Source organism: Theropithecus gelada, chromosome 8 (genome assembly GCF_003255815.1).
Source record: "Theropithecus gelada isolate Dixy chromosome 8, Tgel_1.0, whole genome shotgun sequence".
NCBI classification, from domain to species: domain Eukaryota; kingdom Metazoa; phylum Chordata; class Mammalia; order Primates; family Cercopithecidae; genus Theropithecus; species Theropithecus gelada.
This window is the reverse complement of record NC_037676.1, coordinates 1,871,904-1,892,285: the sequence shown is the minus strand read 5'-3', so window position 1 is coordinate 1,892,285 and position 20,382 is coordinate 1,871,904. Positions and strand designations below refer to the sequence as shown.

The 20,382-nt window shown below is 48.9% G+C and overlaps 1 protein-coding gene across 1 annotated transcript in view; it reads right to left on the bottom strand.

Moving 5' to 3' along the window:
* Positions 1 to 19,686, bottom strand: part of RP1L1 (RP1 like 1) — a 52,764-nt gene extending 33,078 nt beyond the window's left edge. Inside the window, exon 1 of the mRNA XM_025394729.1 lies at positions 19,468 to 19,686. The gene's annotated coding sequence lies outside the window, so the exon portion shown is untranslated. The remainder of the gene's footprint in view (positions 1 to 19,467) is intronic.
* Between the last annotated feature and the right edge of the window lie 696 nt (positions 19,687 to 20,382).

The window sequence follows — 20,382 nt, the reverse complement described above, 5'->3', positions numbered from 1 at the left end:
CTTCTCTGCTCTTTTCTTTCCTTCCCTCCTGGCACAGCGCTATTGATAGCTAGGAAAGTAAGTGGTAAGAGCAGCGAGTGTTTTTGGAGAGGGTGGCGGATGTGGGAGCTTTTTGTACCATTCTTGCAACTTTGCAGTAGATTTGGAACTAATCCAAGATAAATATTAGTTACTTACAGAGCGTAGAGAGTGGGGACTCAGGATCAGCAGAAGGCCACCAGGTGGGATGCTTGGAGCCAGCAGACACTGGAAGATCCCCCAGGTCAGGCTGTAGCATCAACCTGCGGACAAAACCATCCCCATTGAAGAGGCTGGCACAGGCCTGAGAGCACAGGGAGCTGGGGTGGGGACGCGAGTCTGGCTCCCTGCCACGGATTCCATCATTCAACAGCTCTGCTGACCACCTGCCTTCTGCAAGATACTAAAATGCTATTTTGGTGTAGATGAGTTGCTTCACCTCTCTGGACTTCAGTTTCCTCATCTGTCAAATGACATTTGCAGTGCAATTGGACTCAACAATGCTTATGGGCCTTGCCGTTGCTCAGACTTTCTGAGTCTATAACAAGAGTTCTAGGACACCAAATATCTTGGCCTTAAAGAAGGGTGCTGGGGGCATCTGGGGCTGATGACTCTTGCTTTGTCCGGCACGAAGGTGTCAACATGAGGCAAAGGGAAGAGGAGCCCGTCTGCAGGCAGCCAGACCCCTCAGCATCCCAGGGCTAGCCTTTGGCAGCTGTGAAGCCTTGGAGGAATGAATCAATCTCTGAGCCTGGTCACCATCGTCTGTAAAATGGAGACATCGCATCTGCCCTGTGGGGCAGTAGTGGGATTGGCAGAGCCTCGCCTGCGCAGTTGAGGTCCCGCCTTCTTCCCTTCCCCCTGGAATGACATCCCAGGCCCCGGCCTGACCACCAAGAGGACTCTCCTTCACAACGGCCTCCTTGGATGAAAGGCGTGGGGGCAACAGGAAGAGCTGTTGTTTTAACTGCTCTCAGCTTCCTCCCTTTGTCTCGGGCATGATAAACAAGCCTATTCCCCCAAGCCACAGCTGCTAATCCAGCTGCAGGAGGGCAGCGGTCAAGCAATTAGACATGCTCTTCGCTGGGATTAGGTAACTCCCAGCCGGGCCTGACCCCTCCCCCGCCCCGCAGCAGGTCAGAACCAACTCCCTCCTGGCTATCCCTGGGGTTGCTAGGCTTAGATGCCCCGGGAAGCTGGGCACCTGGATGGAGCTGGAGCGACCAGGACTGTGGCCAGTCTGTCCACACAGCTCCCTGGCTCCCTGACACAACTCCCCGGCATGGCAACCTTCCTTGCCCTGAGGCCATGACAGCAGGGCCCTATGTGGGGCCCCTCGGAGGTGTACAAAGCATCCTCACTCACGCTCCCAGGTGGGCCTTGCAGTAGACTCGTGAGGGAGAGAGACAGGCGAGATTTAGAGAAAAAGATTGCGAGGGTCGCTCAAGGCCATAGAGCAAGCAAGGAGAGAGCTGAGCCTTCCTGATTAGGTTCTCGGACTCAAACTCAACGCTCACAGCAAGGCTGCCCCTCCCCATGTCGTCAGGGGCATCCCCTTCACAGTCCCCAACCTGCCAGGCTTGGCCACGGAAAGCACAGAGTGGCCAGGTCCTCTCGCCCCAGAGCAGAGCACGGGATTTCCTCCAGTAGTTACCAAAGGCACCACAATTAAGCCAATTAGGCAAAAAGACTTAATGAGGACCTCCTGTGTGTGATGTCAATGTAGGGGCCAGAAAACTCCTCTAAGCCTTTTTTGGCATTAAATGAAGGAATAAACATAGCAATAAAAAATCAAAGCTGGCCACAGTGGTGTGTGCCTGAAGTCCCAGCTACTCTGGAGGCTGAAGTGGGAGGATCGCTTGAGCCCAGCAGTTCAAATGTAGCCTGGGCAACACAGTGAGACCCCATCTCTAAAAAAAATAAAATAAAATATATAAAAATTTTTAAGAAACCTCCCCATTTATAGTCACTTGATCTACTTGATATGTACTGGACACTCTAGCTAATTATAGCTCAGCTGAGTTTTCCTGCAAAGAAAGAGTTAATGTAGCTGTTATTTGTGGTAACTTATCTCCTGCATAGGAGTTTATTTCCCTAGGTTGGTTGAGACAGGAGGGGAAAGAGGGGGGAAGTAGGAAGAGAGAGAGGAAAAATGGATTAGCTTCAAGATCAAAAGATGCTCAGAGATCTGAAAGGAAACAAACTCCAGGGGTGGGGGGGATTTTCAGGACTCTGTATCCTCCTGATAAGGAGCTAGTTCTTGGGTCAGCCCCACCCTCCTGCCTGCAGCCTCAGGGCTGGGTCCCTTTTGCAACAAGAACAGGCGATGGTACCCACCCCAGAAGCTGGTGGCCTGCGAGGCCAGAGCAGCTTACGAGGCACAGCCGCTGATCCTGGGAAGCGCGCCCTCAGTTCATGGCGGGAACAACTGGGAAATACCTGCTTTGTTTACACTTTGTCAGGCTTAACACAGTATTTTGTTAGTTTCAGGTAGGGCTTACATCGATTACACACGTGAACACAAAAATATCAGGTAAGCTTGCCCATGCAAATGAAACAAACATTCAAACACATTTCCACATATCCACAGGCACGTGTGATTCCCACCGAGGTCTGGTGGAGGAAAAGAGTTTGGGTAGCTTGATGCTAGAAGTACAAACGGAAGCAAGAAATAGAAACTTCCCCTGAATGCTGGGGACTCAAGGAGGAATCTGAGAGTTTCATGTGGGGAAAAAAAAAATCAAAGGAAGAATTGCAATAATTCCCTTGATTATTTTTTTTCCCACAAAATTAGATACAAATTTATACTTGAACTGTTTGAGGGTTGGAATAGTTGGGACTAGGGCTGAGGACAAACAAGGGGGCTCTCCAGACGGAGGGACACAGATAAAACCCCTTTGCTGCCCAGTGGATCATTGAGAAGCTGCAGCTGGGCAGTGGGACCCATGTTCCTGCCTCCACTCCCTGAAAGAGCAAGCAAGCAAGCATGGGCCAGGCGCGGTGGCTCACACCTCTAATCCCAGCACTTTGGGAGGCTGAAGCCAGCAGATCGCTTGAGGCCAGGAGTTCGAGACCAGCCTGGCCAACACAGCGAAACCCCGGCTCTACTAAAAAATAAAAAATTAGCTGGGCATGGTGGTGCATGCCTGTAATCTCAGCTACTTGGGAGGCTGAGGCAGGGGAATCATTTGAACCTGGGAGGCAGGGGTTGCAGTAAACCAAGATCGTACCCTGCACTCCAGCCTAGATGACAGGGCAAGACTCTGTCTCAAAAAAAAAAAAAAAAAAAGGGGGAAGGAAAAAAGCAAGCATTGCCTCTGTGGAGACCTTTGCTTGCCCTCAATTCTGCTCCTCAAAACCCCGTCAACAGTGGGAAAGGCTCATGCATCAGAGAGAGAAAGAGATAGGACAAACGAGCAGTGTACAACCAAGGAATCTGCCCACGTGGCTTATCCTCCATGTGTTAACCTGTCCTGCCTCTTTTCCTTTGCTTCTTGCTGATTGTTTGAATTTATTTATTTATTTAGAGACAGGGTCTTGCTCAGACTGGAGTGCAGTGACACAATAATAGCTTGTTGTAGCCTCAAACTCCTGGGCTCAAGCGATCCCTCTGTCTCAGCCTCCTGAGTAGCTGGGACTCCAGGCATGCACCCCCATACCCGGCTAATTTTTGTACTTTTTGTAGAGATGGAGGTCTCATTATGTTGCCTAGGTTGATCTTGAACGCCTGACGCTAAGCAGCCCTCTTGCCTCAGCCTCCCAGAGCACTGGGATTACAGGTGTGAGCCCCTGTGCCTGGCCAGTTTAAATTTGTTGAATAAACCATGTTACTGAAGAATCTTATCGTGAGCCTTTCTGTTTCATGACCTCAGGGAAAGCTTGACTGAACTGTACATAGACTACCTTTATTTCAAGGAATCCCCACATAACAAATTTGAAAGATGAATGCCGTTTAACTTGAAAAAGATGAAATGAAAAGTATTTCCAGAAGAAAGGACAAAGTTCCTCCATTATTTTCCTCTTTTTAGGGGATGGTGTTGGTAGAATGTTACATGGGGTGTATTTATTTATTTATTAGATACATTTTAATACAACATATGCAATTTATTTATTGTATTTACAGGGTTCTAAATGGTCAGGTGTTTTGTTTGTTTGCCTTTTAGTTCTAGTTTGTTTTAAAAACAAAACTAAAAAACAAAGCTATCTCAGGATGACGCCCATCATGGGAAAGAAAACATGAAAACAGGCTGGAGGATTTAAGGGTGAGACTGATAATGGCCTTACACTGGCCCAAGGGGTAAAGCTGCATGATCCAAATGACTTCGTTTGTTTCTTTGTCTTAGCAATGATGCTATTCTGACAGTGAGTTCTTGTCTACCTCACATAGTTGGTGAATGAACCATTTTACATAAGTGAATTTCCCAGGCAGGTAACAGAAATTTTCAAAGAAAAGATCAAGATTATTTTATATGCTGAAAATCATTCTAATTTTGTTTCTTAATACTTTGTGGCCAGGCATGATGGCTCATGCTTATAATCCCAGCACTTTGGGAGGCCGAGGCAGGTGGATCACTTGAGGCCAAGAGTTTAAGACTAGCCTGGCCAACATGGTGGTCTCTACTAAAAATACAAAAATTAGCTGGGCATGGTGGTAGGTGCCTGTAATCTCAGTTACTCGGGAGGCTGAAGCAGGAGAATCACTTGAATCCAGGAGGTGGAGATTGCTGTGAGCCAAGATCATGCCACTGCACTCCAGCAGTGACATGAGCGAGACTCCATCTCAAAATAATAATAATAATAATAATTATCTATAAGATGTAGGAAAGAGATTGTGTCATAATAGTTTGTGCTATAATATTCAAAGATTGTGCTATATATTTTTTTGAGACAGGGTCTTTGAGACAGGGTCTGTCACCCAGGCTGGAGTACAATGGTGTAAACACAGCTCACTGCAGCCTGGACCTCCCAGGCTCAAGCGATCCTCTCACCTCAGCCTGCTGAGTAACTGGGACGATAGCTGCACGCCACCATGCCTGGCTAATTTTCGTATTTTTTGTAGAGAGGAGGTTTTTCTGTGTTGCCTAGGCAGGTTGCAAACTCCTAGGTTCAAGCAATCCTCTTGCCTCAGCCTCCCAAGTACCTGGGACTACAGGCATATGTCACCATGCCTGACTAAATAACACTAACCCATAAAATAAAATACATTTTTCATACATTGCATGGCAGATGCAGTGCCACGGCTCATCCCACCCTGGGCCATGTTCTTCCACGTTCTTTGCATGTTTTCTTGTCCCTCGCAGTTAGATGGAGTCATACAAGAAGTTCTTGCCAATGAAATATGAACAGACATGACATGTGTCACTACCATGTTGCTGCAGTCAAAATAGCAGAGCCCAAATCCTAGAGGAGCTTGGATCCTGGAGTCACCATCTACAAGAGAGCGACCCCTGGGGGTTGTCTGGACTGACAATGACCTTGTATCAATGAGACATAAATGTGTTGGAATAAGCCACTGAGATTTGGGGGTCATTTGTCACAGCAGCATACCTTTGCCTATCCACACAAATGCACACACAAACATGAGAACAAAAACGAAATACACATTTTAAAAAGATGTGAGGAGAAAACACTCCAGAATTTTTACAGTGCTATTTTTAGATGATGGCACCTATAGGTTAAAGAAATAGCTTTTAACCTTTTTGCATATTTTCAACGTTATCATAATGTAAAATGGACCATATGATCGAGCACTTGCACTCTTGGACATTTATCCTAGATAAATGAAAACTTAAGTTCACACAAAAACTTGTACAAAAGTATTCATAGCAGCTTTTATGCCAAACACTGGAAATACTCCAATGTACTTCAAAGAATGAAGACTTAATCAAACTGATACATTCATATCATGGAATGCTACCATTCAGCATTGAAAAGGAATGAACTATTGATACACACAAAAAATTGGACCCAAATGTTTACCTACACTGTGATTGAATTTACATAACATTCTCAAAATGACAACATTGTAGAAATGGAGAATACATTAACAGTTGCCAGGGTTAAGGAGGAATGGAGCTGGGAGGGAAGTGGGTATGGCTATAACAGGCAGCAGGAGGCATCCCTGTGGTGACTGATGGACGTGCCCTGTCTCTTGACCAGATCAATGTCAATGTCTTGGTGGTGATATTGTACTATAGTTTTACAAGATGTTACCAGTGGGGGAAACTGGGTGAAGACTACAGGTGATCCCTCTGTATTATTTCCTACACCTGCATATAAATCTATAATTAATTATTTCAAAATGAAAGGTTTAATTTTTTTCAGAGAAGTTTTTAAAAAGTCCAAAGAGTGACAGAGAAGTATGGTAAAGACTGTTAATATCTACTCTCCTTTTTTTCTTACTCACTGAATTCCTATTTTGGGGGACTGCAATAGATACAGTTAATAAAACTACTGTCCCAAATTCCTTTCCAGGTGAGGATGGTCAATAACTTTCAACTGGAAGTCATTTGGAAGAGCTTCTAGGAAACCTCTTGAAAGGTTGCTAAAACCCTTCCCCCCTTTCTCCTTGCTTCTTCCGGATGCCTGGAACACGTATGCAATGGCTGGGGCTACAGATGCCATTTTGTGACCACAGTGAAACCTAGCACTAAAGACAAAAGACAAAAGGCACTCAGATGCCAGTGATCACAGAGACATCACAGCAGCGCTGGACTGCCTCTGAATTTCTCGTTTAAGTCACTCAAATTTTATTTTCCATTAAATACAATCAAATCTAATCCTAATTGGTGCACCATATAATTCATCACATTGCTCTCTGCCTCATTTCCCCCTGACCATTCCCACTCCCCACAGAGCAAAGGAAATTTGTTTTCCTGGGTTTTGGTTGTGGTTAAGGGTAATAAGTAAGTTTGCAGAATCAAAAGAGTAGAGAGTGTGTGGACTTTTTCACATTAGAAAGCTCTGGAGAAACTTAAAAAATAATAACGATTAGGAAGTTGAAAGTGAAGGAAGAGAGGAGAGAACAATGAGTAGTACCAGCTAAGATCATAAGAAGATTTTAAGTGTTTTGAAAAATTTTGGAGGGAGAAGATAGATGAAGACTAGCTGTGGATGTTTTGCTATGGAATTATCTCCTTGGGGCCTCTTAGGAAGGTTTCAGTAAAGATTTGGGTTAAAAAATTTTTTCAGGCAGGGCATGGTGGCTCACGCCTATAATCCCGGCACATTGGGAGGCCAAGGCAGGAGGACTGCTTGATTCCAGGAGTTTGAGACCAGCCTGGGCAAACATGGCAAGACCCTGCCTCTACAAAAAACACAATAGTTAGGTGGGTGTGGTGGCATGCACCTGGAGTCCCAGCTACTCGGGAGGCTGTGGTGGGAGGATGGTTTCAGCCAGGAAGGTCAAGGCTGTGGTGAGTCATGATCACACTACCACACTCCAGCGTGGGTGAGAGAGTGAGACCTTGCCTAGAAAAAAAAGATTGTTTTAGTATCAGAATGGGGTCTCTCTGATTCTGACTGCAGGCTGAGATGTGCCTGGTACACCGTCGGTCTCAATGTTAGTTCTTCCCCTCCTGGGACCTCTCCTAATCCAACATCTGCCATGGGATGGCCAATCTGCTGTAAACTACCTCAAGATTCAGGGATCAGGGATGAGAGATACACTCTCAGCTTCTCAGAAACGAGAGAAAAGCATTTAAGGTAATGTACTGGAAAAGAAAAAAAAAAAAAAAAAGCTGTCTTTCCATCTGACTCTTTTGCCAAGTAGCAAAGAGTCTGGGAAAAGCTGGAATGTGGTCTTTCCTGCCTGGGAGATGAAAGCCAATCCCTGCACCAGGAAAGAGAAGATCCTGGTGCCGCCAACAACCTAATGTGGGCGCTGGAAAAACACTGCAGCCTTGCCTGGGGCCTCGCTGGCTGCCTCTCACCTGGGCAGGTGGTGGTGCAGGGCAGAGCATCCAGTTCCAGGAACATGTTGATAGCACCATGGAAATTCAGAGAATGGAAGCAACCAGGGTGTTACCAGAAACTGATCTGCAAGACCAGGGCAACAAAACTGGCTACAGTCTCTATCAAGCAGGCAGACACAGCCAGGTTGGTGGAAGGAGGTTGGGACGCGGTCAGAGGAGAAATAGAACCTTCCCGCGCCTGTCAGCAAGGATTATATTGCCAGGGAGTGGTTTGGGAGGTGAAGAAGGCTATGTTGGGTTCCAGGAGCATTCGGCTCAATTCTACCTCTTTCATAAGCTTGCGCTCTGCTCCCTGCTATCTTAACCAACCAGGCCCCAAGCTCCGTTCGGGGACAGGGCAACTGGTATCACAGGGTTACTCCCTCAGGACTGGGACTGAGTGACCAACATGCTGGTCTCATTGAGCAGTAAGGACTCAGGGATGTCACATCACACCTCCAGACTTTCTTCTCCAAAAAAAAAAAAAAATGAGGAGGCTAGACAAGGCAGTCCCTAGAGAATCTGCCCATCCTGAAATTCTATGACCCTACAGGAAGCCTTCCAGGACACAGCAGCCCCAGCTGAGCTTCTGGGCTGGGCTCATCTATTCATGCCTGGCCCTGACCATTGGAGGGTCACACGAGGCCACATGGGTGTAAATCCCCCAGCCCTTGGCTGTGCAGAGAATTGTGATGGCTGAGAATTGATGGGTCAAGGTGATGCTGGACAGAGACCCAGGCACCAGTCGTTCCCCTCTCTAGTTTTGGCTAATTATTTCACCTCCCTGGACCTCAGCTTTTTAATCCTTTTCCATCAACAAAACCAGAACAAAAACCCTACCCCTCTCACAGGCTGGTGATGCTGTGAAGCTGGCACCAGGAGGAGCCCTGAAGCCACACCCACAGCTCCCACACCAGCCACCCCAGGTATGAAGCCAGGGCTCACCCCACAGAGAGGCCTATTCAACTCCTTTCTAATATCTTTCTGATGCTTCCTATGGGATTCTAATGTACAGCCAGGGATGAGAATCGTATTTTACAACTCTGCACAAGTACAAGGGCTGTTATTACCAATAATGGTGAAGAATTCAGCCACATAATTTACTTTATACAACACTAACAACCAGTTTGACCGATTTTTAGCACTAATGATCACTTATTTTAACATTGTTTGACACTTCAGTGACCCCACTCACTGACCTCTTAAGTTTCCGTAATGTAGGACTGGGCCTGGTGGCTCATGCCTGTTATTTCAGCACTTTGGGAGGCTAAGGCAGGAGGGTCACTTGAGGCCAGGAGTCCAAGACCAGTCCAAGCAACATAGCCAGATCCCATCTCTACAAAAGATAAAAACATTAGCTGGGCGTGCTGGTGCACACCTGTAGTCCCAGCTACTGGGGAGGCTGAAGTAGGAGGATCACCTGAACCCAGGAGGTTGAGGCTTCAGTGAACTATGATCGCCCCACTGCACTACAGCATGGCTACAGAGTGAGACCCTGTATCAAAAACAAGCAAACAAACACACAAAAATGTCTATAATGCCTCAAATTTTGGAAAGAATGAGGGACACAAAAGGAAAAGGTAAAAATTTAAATTAATTTTTATGACTCCCTTCTAAATTAGTGGTTTCCAAACGTCAGCCTTCAACACCAAATAGATCCTAATCACCAGGGGCTGTTTTCCACATCACAGATGTCCAATATCACTTTGTAGAGCAGAGTCCAGCCCTTGGAGGGAGGATGGGAAGTCTGTTAGCAAGCACCCCGGTGACTCGGAAGCACAGTCAGGCTGCGGAATCGCTGCCATGGGCATGTCCTGCCAGGAGCAAAGGCCTCTGGGAAGAGAAGGAGTCACGAGGCTGCAAGCATTGGGCTTCCCTGGGCCTCCAGGTCCTCAACCAAACACACGGACACCTGCAAGTGACAGCACCAGTGCAAGTGAGTCCAGCCCTCCAGAGTCAATTAGGCCAGTCAGAAGGACACGCTCACCTGTCGGCCACCAGGGACCTCTGATCCCTGCACCAGGCCCCACGGGGCATGACAAGCATGGCACCTGACCTTTCTCTTCCTCCCTTTTGTCTGGGCCACCCTCCCCCTACAGAACGCCTCATCCCTTCAACCCCCTGCGAGCAGCCCTGCCCTCTCCATTCCTTCCCTCCGCAGGGGCAGACTGAGCCTCCCGCTGGTCACCAAGAGAAAAGGATAGACGCCGCCCCAGCACTTCCAAGCTTAAAGTCTAAGCTGGGAACGCACAAGAACCAGGCTGCAATGGGAAGGGCAACAGGGTCCTGCGGGCATCGCCCACGAGGCTGCCAAAAGAGCCCGCTGTGCCGAGGACCTTGCATTCCCATGCCAACTTTGTCACCACACACTCCTGAGGGACATGCTATTCTATCTCCATTTTATGGTGGAGGACATGGAGGCTCAGAGGTTTAAACTACCTAGACTGATGCAGCACTAGGGAGGGAGCTGGGGTTTCACCCCAGAAGCAGACACCAGGGCTGGTTTTCTGAATTGCTGGAAGCCTTGTATGCTCTCCTAAGACCTCGACTTTCATTTAGGAGCCATTTAGGCATCTTAAATGCTAATGGGCATTTAGGATTTTGCCCATTATCAAAGCCCATGAGAGGATGGAGCCAGAGAAGAGGTGACGCAGGCCCTAGAAACACCCAGGGAATTCCAGGTCCCCAGTGTGGGCTCCAGATGGGGCAGAGGATAACACGTCCACTTGGCCCTCTGGACTCCCTGTCCCCTAGGAAGTGGTGTGAACGGAGGGGACCCAGCCAGCCCCTCTGAGGTCCAGGGCCTAGGCAGGGCCTCTCTTGCCCACACCCACGGGTGGCACACAAGCACTGAGGACAGCTGTAAACCAGTTCAGCCACCTACTAGCTACGTGACTTTAGGCCACTGACTTATCTTCTCCACGCCCTCCTTACAAAACAAGGATAATACTGCTTTCCGCGGAGAGGCCATGAAGATCACAGTGAAGATTAAACAAAGATGGGTATTAAAGGCCTATTGTGTGTCCCCAGCTCTTAGGTACTTGCAGTCCCTTTTCTCAAATGCCAACCTCCCCCCTTCAGTTGTCAGCTTCCTTAGGGGGTCACTCCAGCGGAAGAAAGCCTCGCCCGAGGCCGAACCCCTGGCAAGGCAGTGCATGACCAACAGAGATCCACGAGGGGCTGTAAAGGCCATGCATCCTCATCCGGCCCCCAGGCTGGGGCAGCAGGAAAGAGCTGTCCCGCCTTCAGAACTCCCTGTAAAAGTGGCTGCATTTCCACTGAGGCGCCACGGCAGCCCAGCTTCTCCCCCATCCAGCCTGCTCCGGGGCCTCCCTACAATGGAGAGTGGTTACAAGGCAACCAAGTACAAATCCTAATGAATGTCTGCCCTCTAACCTTCTTCCCAGGGAACATATCTGTGACAGCTGAGCCTGCTACGGTTGTCGTTGCTACTGTTCGGGTTTTTACTTTTTTAATTGTGGTAAAGTACACATAACAACATTGACCCTCTCAGCCATTTTTAAGTGTACAGGCCAGTGGCATTAAGCACATTTATTGTTATGCAACCATCACCCCCATCCATCTCCAAAACTCCTCCCATCACCCCGGGCTGAAGCCCTGGATCCTTTGCACACTCGATCCTCATTTCTCCTCTCCCCAGCCCCTGGCAACCACCATTTTGCCTTCTGCCTCTGTAAATCTGACGCCTCTAGGAACTTCACAAAAGCAGAATCGTGCGGTATTTATCCTTTTGTGACTGGCTTATTTCACTTAGCATCATGTCTCCAACGTTTTAACGTGTTGCAGCGTGAGTCAGCATTTCCTTCCTTTTTAGGGCGAATAATATTCGACCTCATGTATATGCCAGTGGTTTTGTTTATCTGTTCACTTATTGGTGGGTCCATGCATTATCTCTACCTTTTGGCTACTGTGAATAATGCTGCCATGAACAAGATGTACAAACAGCTTTTCAAGACCCTGTTTTCAATTCTTCTGGGCATATACCTAGAAGAGCAATTGCTGGATCCTATGACAATTGTATGTTTAATTTTTTGGAGTAACCTCCATTCTGCTATTCACAGAAGCCGCATCATTTTATATTCCCACCATGGTGCACAAGGAATCCAGATTCTCCACATCCTCGCCAGCATTTGTTATTTTCTGGTTTTTTTCTTTCTTTCTTTTTTTTTTTTTTTTAGACAGAGTCTCCCTCCATTGTCCCGGCTGGAGTGCAGTGGTGCCATCTCGGCTCACTGCAACCTCCACCTCCTGGGTTCAAGCGATTCTCCTGCCTCAGCTTCCCGAGTAGCTGGGACTATAGGCATGTGCCACCATGCCCTGCTAATTTTTATATTTTTAGTAGAGATGGGATTTCACTATGTTGGCCAGGCAGGTCTCGAACTCCTGAACTCAGGTGATCCACCCGCCTTGGCCTCCCAAAGTGCTGGGATTACAGGTGTGAGCCACCATGCCTGGCCAATTTTCTGTTTTTGTTTTTGTTTTTTTTAATAGTACCTATTCTAATGGCTGCTATTGTTTTTCAGTTTACATTCCCAGTGCCCCCTTAGAGCTGCTCTGTTTATAAAGTGTCCTAGGCAAGTCTCACACACAAGTGGGCTTGAGACCCACAGCTCTGAAACCCAGCAGTTGCAGCGTGCGTTCCAGCACAGATCCGCTATGCGTTTCCAAGCTTTTAAAATAAACATGACGAGGAACAGTGGGGCAGGTCTGGGAATATGCCATCCAAGGCCCTAGGTTCTCTGTCTCCTTCGAAGTGGCCCCCACGTCTTTGCCAGTAAAATGGGAGCTTCCAGCCGAGAGGCAATGAGATCCATTTGGCGTTGCCATTCTCTGACTCTTATATGGGCTTAAGACCCTGACAGGGAACTTAGAATAATCACTGTGGCTGGGAAATCACTTAGATTGGCAGACACCACACACCCAGGGGAATTAACACAATGTTCCCCATTCCCAGCATTTATCCTCCTCTATCCTGCGCATACCATCACTAGAGAAGCCCCTGATGGTCTCATCCTCACGGTTTCCCATGATGCTTCACAGGAGCTGCGAGGAAGCTTCAGGGCCAAAGACATCCACTGCTCAGGCAGGAGGGGCCAGCGCAGTGAGGGTGTAGGCCCTCCCCGCCCAGCCCCACTTTCATACAGAGCTTCAGGGCCACGCCTGAGCCCAGACAGGAGCCTTCTCTGTTTAATAAAAAACCTTGTAGGGGTTTTCCCTTCCTTAGAAAATTCCTGGATTCACCGCTCCAGTGGATTCGCAAAGCTCTCACAGAGGAGGAAGCGTGAGATTCAAACAACCCACAGACATGACTTTCTTCCAGCAAAACCGATTCTACTCTCAAGTCCTTCTTCATTCTCCTCTTCCTCTTGCTGACCAAAGGCTTGTACTCACGGCCATCAGAGTTTCTTTCTGAAGCACTCGGGCAAGTGTCGGGAGCCTACTCTAGGGACTAGGACTATGTTCAGTTTAGAAGGAAACACAGCACACGATAGCAAGGCTTCAACCTTCATCTGTGAATCCTCAGGATCAAGGACTTTGCCTGAGAAATACTGTGGCCAGCTGAGTCCCGCTGGCTGTGGTCTCACTGTGACCTGCTAGACCACAGCCTGCCCCAGCCAGGACAGGAGGCTGCTCGATGGTGGGTTGCTGTCCCTGGCTCCCAGAGAGCTCAGTGTTCTCTTGGGAAGGCTCACAAATACCTATTTAAGAAGCTTCTGGCCAGGTGCGGTGGCTCATGCCTATAATTCCAGCACTTTGGGAGGCCAAGGCAGGCGGATCACTTGAAAGCAGGAGTTTGAGACCAGCCTGGCCAACATGGCGAACCCCATCTCTACTAAAAATATTAAAAAATTAGCTGGAAATTCTGCTGGGACCCCTTTCTGGCTGTGCTTCGGGCTCCAGGACAACACATGGGATTACAGATGTGCAAGCAATTTCCTGATGCCCGTGATTCTCCTGGAAGAAACAGATAGTAGATGCGGCTGATACTGTTGGCTGCCTCCCCTTCAGCCACTCCCACACCACCTCTTTCTTGCTGTCACAAGTCTGTTTGGGTGGCCTGCAGTTGGTGGGCCCCTCTCAGCCACAGGGGTTGAACATGAGCTGGCCTAAGTCAATCAAGCAGTTCCATTCCCCTCATTGTAGGGCACGTGATCCAACCCTGGCCAATGAGAGGATTCTGAGAAAGTGCTTTCATCCATCAAGAGAGACATGAATTTGAAATTCATCTCTTCCTGCTTCTGGGGATTGTCATGTGTGTGTGGAATGCTGGGTGCTGCTGCAGCCCCCACGTGATCATGAGGAGCAGGCCAAGAGAACCCCAGAGTCTCTACTCATGAAGCCAGAGAGTTAATCAACCCCAAATTTCCCTGCCTCTGGACTTCTTGTTAGGACAACAAACCCCACATTCTTCAAGCCACTTTTAGCTGGGAATTTTGTTTCCCACAGGCAGAAGCATCCTAGCTGGTAATAGTCTCCCAAAATACAGCTTTGACCAAAGGGGCCAAAGAGACACAAAGCGGCGTCAGCCAGGGTGTTAAATGCAAACTTGCGTTATCCACATCTATGATAATGAGCTGTCACGTGACCAAGGCTGGCACACCAGTGGACCCAGTGGCCCTTCTGTCACATTGGGGATGCAGAAACTGAGGCTTAGAGCAGTCATAAGAGCAAGCCCCTGTGGTTCTTTTTTTTTTTTTTTTAAATTGAGAGGGTGTCTCGCTCTGTCATCCAGACTGGAGTGTAGTGGCATGATCTCAGCTCACTGCCAACCTCTGCTGCCCAGGGTTCAAGTGATTCTTCTCCTGCCTCAGCCTCTCAAGTAGCTGGGACTACAGGTGCGTGCCACCAGAACTGGCTAATTTTTTTTGTATTTTTAGTGGAGACAGGGTTTCGCCATGTTGGCCAGGCTGTTCTCGAACTCCTGACCTCAGGTGATCCACCTGCCTCGGCCTCCCAAAGTGCTGGGATTACAGACATGAGCCACCACGCCCGGCTGACTCCGTAGTTCTTTACACTTTACAAAGTGCTTTTATGTAGATCATCTTACTTAATGTTTATAAAAATTGCCATTACTATCCCCATTTTATAGGTGAGCAAGTGAAAGCTAATGGGGAACATTAAGCCACTAATAGCTATAGTGTTTTATGGTTTGCAAAGTGCTCTGGTATAATTTGTCTAATTATCACCTTGAGGTCTAGTCTGTAAGGTAAAGGTTGATAAATCAGGAAGCAGGCTCAGAAGGGGCAACTGACTCTGCCAAGCTCCGCTAAACTCCAGGGCTGTTCTTTCCATACTAGAGGTTCTCACAGTGTAGGTCTTGGGCCGTCAGCCTCAGCCTGGACTGGGAACTTCTTAGAAATGCAAATTACCTGGGGGTGGAGCCCAGCACTCTGTTTTACCAAAATCTCCAGGTGATTCTGCTCACACTCACATTTGAGGAACGCTGCAGTGCTTTCTGTGATTTGTCTAAAATGACCTTGCCAGGTGAATCTGGGGCCTTGGTCAAGGACCAAGTGCTCTTTCTAGCACAGCAAATTTATGCTAAACTAAAAAATAGTGTGGAACCCAACCACAGAAATAAAAGCTATGCTCAGGCTGGGCGTGGTGTCTAACGTCCGTAATCCCAGCACTTTGGGAGGCTGAGGTGGGCAGATCACAAGGTCAAGAGATTGGGACCATCCTGGCCAACACGGTGAAACCCCATCTCTACTAAAAATACAAAAATTAGCTGGGCATGGTGACACGTGCCTGTAGTCCCAGCTACAGGAGGCTGAGGCAGGAGAATCCCTTAAACGCGGGAAGCGGAGGTTTTGGTGAGCCAAGATCGCACCTCTGCACTCCAGCCTGGCAACAAAGCGAGACTCCGTCTCAAAAAAAGAAAAAAAAAAAAAGTTATGCTCAGAGCTATTGTTCCACTACTGTAAAATCTCGAGGCATACAGTACACAGTCACGCACCACACAATGTCATTTCTGTCAATGACAGACCTCATCAATGACAGTGCCGCATGAGATAATCATGGTGCTGCCTATACAGCTGTGCCATATTTTCAATCTTTTGTACTGTATCTGTACTGTCTCTTTTCCATGTTTAGAAACACAAATATTTCACATCGTGCTGCAATTGCCTGTCGTACTCAGTATAGTACCATGCGGTACAGGTTTGCAGTCTTGGAGCAATAGGCTACAGTGTAGGGCCTGAGTGTGTAATAGACAACACCATCTAGTTCTGTGCAAGTACACTCTATGATGTTTGCACAATCACACAGGTGTCTAACAACACAGTTCTCACAATGCGTTCCCATCATGAAGCTACACATGACTCCACTATAAATAAAAGACTATCCTTCAGGGTTGAAGGAAATTATTTTAGGATCAAGAAGCAGTGACTGGCCTGGCGTGGTGGCTCAGGCCTGTAATCCCAGCACTTTGGGAGGCCGAGGCGGGCGGATCACGAGGTCAGAAGATGGAGACCATCCTGGCTAACACGGTGAAACCCCGTCTCTACTAAAAATACAAAAAAATTAGCGGGGCGGGGTGGCAGGCACCTGTAGTCCCAGCTACTAGGGAGGCTGAGGCAGGAGAATGGCGTGAACCCGGGAGGCGGAAGTTGCAGTCAGCCGAGATCACGCCACTGCACTCCAGCTTGGGCGACAGAGTAAGACTCTGTCTCAAAAAAAAAAAAAAAAAAAAAAAAAGCAGGGACTGTAATATGATACACGTCACAGAGTGGACTCATAGAACTTAGAACTTAGAGCCCCAACTAACAGTCCGGCTGACAATATAGATATCCATCCACAAGGGTTGGGGGCCTCTTCAGAAACTGATCCATCATGAGTGGTGGAGAGAAAGCGGATTATACATGTAGATCTCCTGCTATGCACCACACACTTGACGAATGAGATGTCATCTAACTCAAATATTCCTTCCTGCTGGGTATAACCAGCCCCACAGTATCTTAAAGAATCTGGGATTTGGAAAGCTTCAATGAGTCGCCCAAGGTTCACGTAGCCAGTGAGTGGTGAAATCACTCTTTGAACGAAAGTCTGATTTTCTCCAAATTCTAAATGTTTCTGACTACCTCATTTTAGAATTAATCCTTCTGTATTGAAGAAAAAAAAGAAAAAACAAAAGCCTTCAAAGCAGCCCACATCTGAACACCAAGATTGCATCTGCAGCCTGAGGGTGGCCGGCTCTCCACGTTCAGCCCACGTCCCCCGCTGGTTCCCTATCTCCTCCCATCCTCCACGCATACCTGCCCTTCCTGGAGGTCATCATGCTCACTTCTGTAACTAGCACAGTGCCTAGCAGAGCGCTGAATAGAGCAGGTGTCCAGCTAATGTTACCTAAAGTATTTTCACACATTAACGTTGGAGGAGGGCTCCGGTCTTTGGGGATCGACGACATCCCAGGGAGTGCCCAGTGCCTCAGGCCACTGTTGGACAAATGAACTCCTGGTCTGAGGCAGGGTGAAAACTCTTTTTGTTCCTGTGTGGTTGGATTGTATCAGCCCAGCACCTTCAGCAAGCCACAGAGTGGTTGCTCAAGAGCTATTGTTGACAGATTGATTTACTGACTAATTTATATGACATACTTATTCAGTGACACAGGTCTCTTGGAGGGAGTTCAGAGGAAAGTAACCAAGATGATTAAAGGATTGGAAAATGTGTTTTACAGGGAAAGGTTACAGGGACGGGTTATTTAACTTGGAGCTGAGAAAGCTGTTGAACGCTGCAAGCACAGGCCATTGAGCTGGAAAGAACCGGAGGCTTGTTTAGTCCAACCCCCTTGATTTCCACCTAAGAGACCAAAACCCAGAAGCAAAGGAGCAGAGAAGTCCATCGCCAGCCACAGGGGGTCTGTGCTTTGTGACTGCAGGTCCAGGCATCCCTCCAAAACACCAGGTGTCTCCCTCCAACACACACACACACACGTACACACACACACCAACACATGCATCACATGCACACACACACATCACATGGGCACACACACACCTGTGCACACATGCACACTCATGTGCACACACACACACACACACCCCCACACATGCATCACATGCACACACACACATCACGTGGGCACACACACACCTGTGCACACATGCACACTCATGTGCACACACACACACACAAACAGCCCCCACACGTATCACATGCACGCACACCCATATACACATGCACATTCATGTACACACACCCATACCCGCATCACATGTGGATACACATACCTGTACACACATGCACACTTACGTGCACATCCACCCACCCACACACACACATTAAGCACAGAGGTGCAAAAAATGGCAACCAGCTCTTCTCGTCCCCTCCTGTTAGAAGAGAGCAACAGGCCTGTCTGAGGTCACTATAATTTGTAAGAGGATTTCTGGAAGATGTTTATATAACCGAGAGGGTACATAAGGAATGGTGTGGAGTGCCCAACTCGAAGGTGTGTTCTCACCGTCTGAGATGCGTTTCTGGGCTGTGCATCTCCCCCAGGGAAAGAGTCCTGGTGCCTTCCCGCGACCTCCTCCAAGCTTTCACTGTGTAGCAGCTGGGGAGGGAGCCTGGGGCAGGGGGATGAGTTGGCTGTGAGGCATGCCCCATGGGGAAGTACAGAGCTGAGGCACAGGGACAGTTAGCCGCAGCCGCGCTGGACCTGGTCTGAGGAACCCAGTCTGGGCCATGGATCTCTGTTCACTTGCCCTTGGAACCACCGATCTCCCCTAAGCCTCAGTTTCTCCACCAGAAAACTGGGACAGGAGACTGGCACTTGCCCGGCCGCTGGGGGTATGTTATTACCATAAAAAGAGCAGACCCTGGTTTGATTTTGTGGCCCTTCCATGACTTCATCTGTCCGGGTCCAGTCTCTTCTGCAGAAATGGGCCCAGGATGCCAGCCTTGACGCTGGGTAGAGAAAATTCAGTGACCTCATTTATAGGAACCTTCCACGCCCCTTCCTTGCCACTCTCTCTTTTTTGCCCTGGATCTTCAGAGATTCTTGAAGTCTGGGTCCTCTAAGAAGCAAACTGGACCTCTCCCCAGAATCTGCTCCCACCCCAGCCGACCCCACCCTGCAGGAGTCAAGGGGCAGTGGCCCACCTCTCCCTCCTCTCCAAGAGCCCCAAGAACTCCTCGGGAGGGATTTCTCCCTCTCTGGCTCCGGCGACTGCATTGCTCACCCTCCAGGTCCAGGTGGGAGAACCAGACAGGCTGTGATACTAACATCCTGTAAATCAACAAGCAGAAACCTGAAACTCCACTGCGCCGTGTTTAAACATGATCTGCTCCCAAACAGCCCAGCAGGCCTTGCAGAAGAGACCCGATCTTGCGTCACCACAAGCATCCTGTTCAAGACATCCCTCCCAGGCTCTCAGGCTGAAACGCCTCCCCACTTGCTGCGACTTCCCAGAGCCAAGGCGCTCTGCCCCTCGGGTGGCTGGCTGACCCCGTGGGACACAGGCAGCTGCTGACTCACCGTCCTCCAGGGAGAGCAAGGGCATGGCTCAGCTCCCCCGAGCCCCTAAGCCTCAGGGGGACTCCTTCGGAGGAAAGTCAGGCCAATGTGGACACCGCCTCCTTCCCTGCCACTGGCTCAGCCCCCCTGGGCTGCAGGGCTGGCCACCCTCCTCCGGACAGTCCTCGGGGCCACTCTCCTTGGCCTGAGAGCCTGAGGCCCCAGTCCCTTGGGCAGGAGCCCAGCCTCCTGAGCTCCAACAGATGGTCCATTTGCACAGAGACCTGCCACCCTGGCCACTCTCCCCAGAGGGAGCTGGATTATGGCAAACCCAAGAGGATTAGTGCGGGAGGCCATCTGCAGAGAGGATAATTAGCTTAGTGGGGTTACACGGATTGTTCCTGGCCCTCTGCCCAAGGGTACACTTGTCAAGACTGTTAAACACAGCCTGGGGGCTTGCAGAGGAGCCCTCTGAGCACCAGCAAGTCCCACCGTGTTCCAGCCATCTGGGTGGGCCATGACAGGCCTGCAGGACTGGGAGAGTGCCCCGCCACCATGGTACTGGGCAGGAACTCCAGGTCCTGAGTGGGGGACACCAGGGAAAAGGTGGGGAACTGTTTTCCGTCTCCCAGAAGAAAGCAGAGAAGGAAACACGATGATATTGCGTCAGACAGGAGGCAGCACATGAAGGCCCAAAAGAAGCAGCCGAGAAGTCAACCCATCCTCAGCTGTTTTCTCCGCCAAAGTCGAACAGCAGCTTCCCCTCGGAGGGCCCTCCTTCTTCATTTCAGACAACAGGGATCATTTTGGTTTTAGGTTGGCAGCGCCTCTGGGGAACCACGGGAGCCTGGAATTTTCAAATCAACTCTCTTGAAGGGCTGGAAATTTGTTTTTTGTTTGTTTAGAATACACGTGTTTAGGTGCAGGGCTGCCTGG